Consider the following 7,508-nt stretch of genomic DNA (forward strand, 5'->3'; position numbering starts at 1 on the left):
CCACCGCGGAGAGAGGATCTCCACTGCCGTTTCCTGTTTTTTTCCCTCACCTTGGTTTTGAGTCGGACAGTTTTATTCTAGTGAACAATAAAATACGTCAAAAGAAGACATTTTTTGTGGATTTCCACTGTGTCTTTATGACTAAAAATTGTGCTGATAAACAGCCATTCTCTGTGCCTTGGCTGCCTAGGGGTTCACACAGCAGAGCTGCTTGCTCTTGCTGTCACCAGTTTCCCCTGAAGGCATGTATGGAAAGAGCTGGACTCAGAAGAGCTCTCTTCAAAGGCTTCCCCCTCCCTAGTGAGGAGGGGTGGAAAAGGAGCCTGGCCTCAATGGCCTTCTTTGGAGGTTCGCATGTGTGGCAGCAGCTTGATGAAGGCATATTCCCCCCTCCATGCTGAGGTGTGGTGGAAAAAGAACCTGGCCTAATTGGTCCTCTTTGGAGGCTTCTCCTGTGTGCCAGCAGCCTGATGAGGCATATTCCCCCCTTTGCTGAGGTGCGGTGGACAATGAGTCTGGCCTTGGACGACAAACAAAAAGAAAAGTTACAAGAAATTACAAGATGTCAGATTGCAAAAAAAGCTAAATGTTTAGGAATTACGGTTACAAATAAATGTAGTACACTCTATGAAGACAACTATAAAGTATTGCTACAAAAATCTAAACAAGACTTGGACAAATGGAAAAATCTGCAACTTTCCATGATGGGGAGAATCGCTACAATAAAAATGAATATTTTACCTAGATGGATGTTTCTCTTTCAAACTATTCCGATACTACAAAATCAAAACTTGTTTAAAGACTTAGACCAGATGACATCTAAGTTTATATGGCAAGGGAAAAGGGCACGAATAAGATTGAAAATGCTACATGACGTAAAAGAAAGAGGAGGGTTTGGAGTACCAAATTGGTTATTGTATTATAGAGCTGCAGCATTAGTATGGATTAAAGAATGGATTACTTTAGAAGATAAGAGACTTTTAAAAATTGAGGGCCATGATTTACTGCTAGGATGGAATGCTTTTTTGTAGTATGAAAAAGCAGGCCCTCAAAAATATTTTAAACAGCATTGGCTGAGAGCAGCATTATTAAAGGTTTGGGACCCTATACATAAAAACTTTTATACTAAAAGATCAAAACTGATTATACCTTTAGATGCATTTACCTTACCTAATGTATATGTGGGAGAAGAATCGTTAAGATACCAGGACATTTTGGATAAAAAAGACAATCTGAAATTACCAGAACAATTATCCTGGTGGAAGAAAGCGCAACTGGAATCAATATATTTGAAGGATAGGAAACTAGGTTTTAATAATAAAATAACTAAACTGGAAGAAACTGTTTTAACAGCAGAAAACAAAGTGATAAAATATATAAGATTTTATTGGACGATGTGATGGCTGATGAAATGGTGAAAAAAATATGATTATGTGGGCCCAGAATATAAGCCGTAATATTAATTTTGAAGAGTGGGAGCAGTTTTGGCAGAAAAATATAAAACTTTGATAAAGCAGGTAGGTATTTGATAGTTCATATGTCGACAGCTGCAAGGATAGTATATGCCAAATATTGGGAAATAATGGAAATACCAACGAAACAAGAGTACGTGAACAAGCTATTTGAAACGGCGGAAAATGACAAACTAACACTTGAGATGAGAGCCGGTAGAGAATGGACTTTTTAAAAAACTTGGAAGAGATTTTACGATTGGTATAATGTAAATGTAACTGATAGATAAATGTAGTAATTTGAGAATGCAGAAAAGATAAGCTTAGTAAAATAGATAATGAATTTAGAAATTTAATAAGCAGAAGAAATAATAAAGTCTCATGTTATATGTTGTGAATGGAAAAAATAATAAAAGTGTACCCTCGGGTACTTATTTTAAAAAAGAAAAGAAATGCACTTCTAATCCCTGAAAAAGACAACCTGTTGTTATGCCTTTTTTCTCTGCCTATACTGCTGCACAGATTGCTCTGCACACAAGTTTTTTTCCTTGTGGCGCATTCTGTCCATCCTTTCTTTAGCCACATCACACCTTTTTTCACTGCCTTCGTTACCATCGTGCAGATCCACTTAATCTTCTTCGTGGTCTCTGTGCTTCACACCAATGGGTTTAGTGCGCACGCGCTGACCCAACCGGTGCTGTAGCAAGCTCTGTTTCAATGGATTTTCACGCCGAGCCCCTCCAGGCATGCGCAAGAACCCCACTGCGCATGCCCAGAGGGACGGGCGCGGACATCCCGCCAGTTCTCTTTCTACCGTCGCGTTGAAAGGACTTCCTTACCTTTTCTCCTGACCGGATTGTTGTAGCCGCCTTCGGGCCTCCAGCTCATCTTCGTTTCTTCGGATCTCTTCTCCGTTCGAACTTTTTCTCTTTCTCTTTCCTTCCCCCCCAAAAAAAGGATTTTAGTTTTCTTGAGGGAAATTTCCCTCAGGCCTTCGGGCCCTTCCCCCCCCCCTTCACCTTTTTCTTCGGCTTCCCTTTTTTCTTACCGCCGCATGGAAAAGAAAAAGAACAAAAAGTGGGGATTTTTTAATCGTTGTAAAACGTGTGGAAGTAAATTGGGGGCCCCAGACGGCCATGAACTGTGTTTGTTCTGCTTAGGTGAATCTCATAAGCCGGAAACTTGTAAGCATTGTGCCAAATTCTCCAACCAAACAAAGAAGAACCGTGCGGCACGTTTAAAGGTCGCTTTATTGGAATCTGCGCTTCACCCGTCTTCTCCTATGGAGGACCAGCCTTCGACATCCCAAGCAGCCGTCGGTACCGGTACGTTGACATCGACGAAATCGACGTCGAAAGCGTCGACATCGACGAAATCGACGTCGAAAACCGCTTCGAAATCTACTACACAGGCAGGCCCTAAAGACAAGCCCGTGAAAGGCCATTCTACTAAGAAGGATAAGCCGCCCAAGTCATCTAAGACGGGTAAGGCAGTGCCCTCTGAGGGCCTTCCTTTACAGCCCCCAGCACCAACTATGATGGAACCGAAGGTGGCATCGATATCGAATGAGGCGTCGATACCGGAGCCTCCGCCTCCTCGAATGTCGCCTTCTGATCTACTGGCCTCTCCTATGAGCCAACAGATTCCAGAGATTATCGATATCGATACGGCGGAACTCATGAGTCACCCGATAGGTGCAGAGTTCCCCCCCCCCGCACAATCTACTTCATCGGCATCAATGCTTTCAGAACTGCCCGATACCGACGGCCATCGGCACCGACCAAGACCTAACATGGAGCGTTATCATCCATCTCAGCTTGTACAGGCCATCAATACCGATACGTCTGGCTATCGTCATGCAGCCCATGACAAGGACATATGAGGGCTAGAAGCCGCTCCCCTAGGTCCTTCCGACCACCGCTTTCATGGGATGAGAAACAAATGAGGTATTTGTACGGACCATATCACTCTCTAATGCCGTGGCTCACACCTGCTGCCTATTCAGACTGGGACCGTTATTCTGTTCATTCTGAGCACAGATCCGGGTCGCCTACTAGATCACGGCCTTCTGCAACAATATCAAGACCTCCAATTACGGACCTCTCTCGGGTTGATCCTTTGCCTCCTCCGCTAACATTGGAGACACAGCCACAGCCTAAGGTTTCGACACCGAAACCCTTGGTGCCTGCAGTACCACTTGTCCCTATTACACCTCAAACTGATTCGGAACAAGACTCATCTGATGATATGGCAGAGGGTTCCGACTCCGAGGCTTCAGTGGTACCTACATCTCCGGACCACACATCTCCAACACCAGACGTTTCCCAGGACTTACCAATTTCTCCATCCGATAATTTGCATACTTATGCAGACTTGATTAAACGAATGGCCATTGCCTTGAATCTCTCTGTGGTCCAGAAGCCTCCTCAATCCACTGACTCACTCTACGATGTTGTTCAAATGGACACTTCCTCGGTGGTGGCTCTGCCCATGTCATCTGTTCTGGTCCAGGCGGCTAAATCTCCGTGGAAGAACCCATCCTCTGCTCCAGTATCCACACGGAAACTGGATCACATGTATAAAATTCAAGACCCAGAAGCAGAGTTTTTAATGACACATCCGATTCCTAACTCAATGATCGTGACATCGTCTTCTAAATCTCGAAGAACGCACACTACTCCATCTGATAAAGAGGGAAAAAAGCTAGATGCGTTTGGACGCCGGTTTTATTCTTTGGGCGCGTTGGCAATTAAACAATCCACTTATTTAGCGTGCATGAACCGCTACCAGTACTCCCTTTGGGAGAAATTTACAGATCTAATCAACAGCATTCCGGAAGACAAGCAAGGTCAGGCTAAGGCTCTTCAAAAAGAGGGCATGACAGTTGCCAAACAACAATTGACAACCACCAAACATGTCTTAGAAGCTTCGTCTCGCACTATGACGTCGGCAGTTGCGCTCAGACGCCATTCGTGGCTCCAGAGCACTGCCCTTCCGATCGACACCAGGTCACAAGTAGAAGACATGCCCTTTGATGGACTCGGTCTATTCCATGCCAACACCGATTCCTCCCTCCAGGAGCTCGATAAGAGTATTAAAGCTTCCAGGGCGCTGGGAGTGTCATCTTCAACTAGACAACCACAACGTTCTTGTACATGGCCACGACCATGGCAGCGGCGCTCAGTCGCACCAATCTCCAGAGCCCAGGTGGCGACCTAGAACTTATTCTGGATCCCAGAAGCAGAGCTACCAGAAGCCTAGGTTTAACACGACTCAGCAACCGCCTCGTGCCAAGCAGACCAAACAGGCCTCCAAGCAGGGCTTTTGACTTCCCTATCCCCAAGTCAGCACCCAATTTTACTTTAACCCGCCTTTATCCGTTTCTCCGTACATGGCGTGCAATAACATCGGACCAATGGGTCCTCTCCATCTTGACCAGAGGCTACAGGATTCAGTTCCACCAGAACCCCAACGTGCCAGTCTTCGTCCTCACGCCACCCTCCCAACCCCTGCTCCAGGAGGTGTCCCTCCTTCTGCAGAAGGGAGCCATCGAACGTGTGCCATCACACCTCCAAGGGAAGGGATTCTACTCCTGGTACTTTGCGGTACTGAAACGGGACGGCGGCCTGCGACCCATTCTAGATCTGCGAGACCTCAACCGTTTTGTGTCCTACCACCACTTTCGCATGATCTCACTCCACCAAATCCTACCATTGCTTCGCCAAGGTGTTTGGATGGCTACCCTGGACCTACAGGATGCGTATTTTCATCTTTCAATCCACCCTTTCCACCGTCAATACCTACGGTTTGCAATTGGTCAAGATCATTTCCAGTACGTGGTTCTCCCTTTCGGTCTGTCAAGTGCCCCTCGGGTGTTCACGAAGACCATGGTGGTAGTGGCAGCATTCCTAAAGCTCAAGGGAATTTCGGCGCTTCCTTACATCGACGACTGGCTTATAGTCACATCCTCGGAAGAGACCTTAGAAGCCAACGTTTCGGTCACTTTGTCCCTACTGGCCAACCTAGGTCTACAGGTCAATTACCAAAAATCACACCTTTCTCCAGTCCAGCGCATCCAGTATATAGGAGCGATACTGGACTCCAACGCTTGCATGGCCTATCTTCCGCCAGACAGAGCCGAGGACATAATTTCTCTGGCCGTTCAACTGTGTACACAACCTACCACTACGGCCTACAACATTCAAAGGCTGCTGGGCATCATGGTTGCGACAACTACAGTGTTGGTCTTCGCAAGACTCAAGTTGAGAAGGCTGCAACTTTGGTTCCTCCACTCTTACAAGCCTCACATGAACGCCCATGTTGTCTTGCTTTCCCCTCCTTCCTCAGTCCGGGACACTGTCTGCTGGTGGACTCTGCCATCCAATCTGCTACAAGGTGCTCCCTTTCACACTCCGTCCCCGGAGATCATCCTGACCACCGACACATCTATGACGGGATGGGGCGCCCATTCCATGGGAAGCACATGAGACGACGACACAAGAAGAAATATCAACTTCCTAGAACTTCTTGCTGTCCAAAACGCAGTAACCAGTTTCCTCCCCTCTAATCAGGGGAAAGTACATCAACATCCTTTTTTTTTTTTTTTAAGGTCTAACATCCTGACGGACAACACTATGGCAATTTCGTATATAAACCGTCAAGGGGGAACGGTTTCCAATCGTCTATGCAGCCTCGCGATACATCTGTGGGACTTCTGCAGGGCCAACGACATTTTCCTGGTGGCAACTCACATACCTGGAGAGTTGAATCTGGAGGCGGACCATCTCAGCCGCTCTTCGGAATAAAACAACCCTACCTGCTCCCAATTTTCCAACTGTGGGGCACTCCCCAAGTCGACATCTTCGCCACACGACACAACAAGAAATGTCATCTATCCCCCAGTTAAGTCTTCAGCTGTACCTTGGGACCTGCCTCTGGTCTTGCGTCAACTTACACGGAAGCCGTTCGAACCTTTGGCTACATGCGAGCTGCGTCTCCTAGCATGGAAGACAGCTTTTTTGGTTGCGATCACATCGGCCAGACGGGTGGGAGAGCTCTTAGCCTTTAGGCACGATCCTCCTTACCTTTCTATACAACCTGACGGAATCTGCCTGCTGCCAGACATCTCATTCTTGCCTAAGGTGATTTCGGAATTCCATCTGCAAGCGGAAGTTTTCTTGCCGAATTTCTTTCCAAATCCAGTATCAAATGAGGATCGATTGCTCCATACATTGGATGTCAAGAGGGCTCTCCTGTTTTACTTGCAAAGGACGCAACTGACTAGGAAAGATCCCCATCTATTCCTCTCGTATGCATCGCCACGCCTGGGAACTCGTATTACATCCCAACGCCTGTCCAAATGGATCGTGGAGTTGGTTCGGCTTTGCTACCTCCTGGCAAAACAGCCGTTGCCGGGCCCTATCAGGGCTCATTCCACCAGAGCTCTTGCAATGTCCACGGCCTTTCTCAAGGGAGTGCCGCTACATGACATCTGCAAAGCTGCTACGTGGGCCACGCCTAATACGTTCATCAGGCATTATGCCCTCGACGTTCGAAAAGCCAATGCCAGCATCGGGTGTCATGTTTTGTCTTCAGCCCAGCAATGAACATCCTGCCAGCACCCTCCTCCAGGTAGGATATGGCTCACTAGTCTCCCATTGGTGTGAAGCACAGAGACCACGAAGAAGATAAACAGGTTGCTTACCAGTAACTGGTGATCTTCGAGTGGTCATCTGTGCATTCACACCACCCGCCCTCCTTCCCCTCTGCTATCAGCTCCTACATTTTTTAATAGGTGTTGATTTGCGGCGGTGCTTTGAAGGAACTGGCGGGATGTCCGCGCCCGTCCCCCTGGGCATGCGCAGTAGGGTTCCTGCGCATGCCTGGAGGGGCTCAGTGCGAAAATCCGTTGAAACAGAGCTTGCTACAGCACCGGTTGGGTCAGCGCGTGCGCACTAAACCCATTGGTGTGAATGCACAGATGACCACTCGAAGATCACCAGTTACTGGTAAGCAACCTGTTTTTCTCACTCCTGCTGACAAATTAATATGATGATC

At 47.2% G+C, this 7,508-nt stretch overlaps 1 protein-coding gene across 1 annotated transcript in view; it reads left to right on the top strand.

Moving 5' to 3' along the window:
• Positions 1-7,508, top strand: part of TDRD12 (tudor domain containing 12) — a 65,499-nt gene that overhangs the window by 50,575 nt on the left and 7,416 nt on the right. The gene's annotated exons all lie outside the window — the stretch shown is intronic.

The sequence above is a fragment of the Gekko japonicus genome, unplaced genomic scaffold (assembly GCF_001447785.1).
Source record: "Gekko japonicus isolate JY-2015 unplaced genomic scaffold, Gekko_japonicus_V1.1 scaffold1649, whole genome shotgun sequence".
Lineage (NCBI taxonomy): Eukaryota > Metazoa > Chordata > Lepidosauria > Squamata > Gekkonidae > Gekko > Gekko japonicus.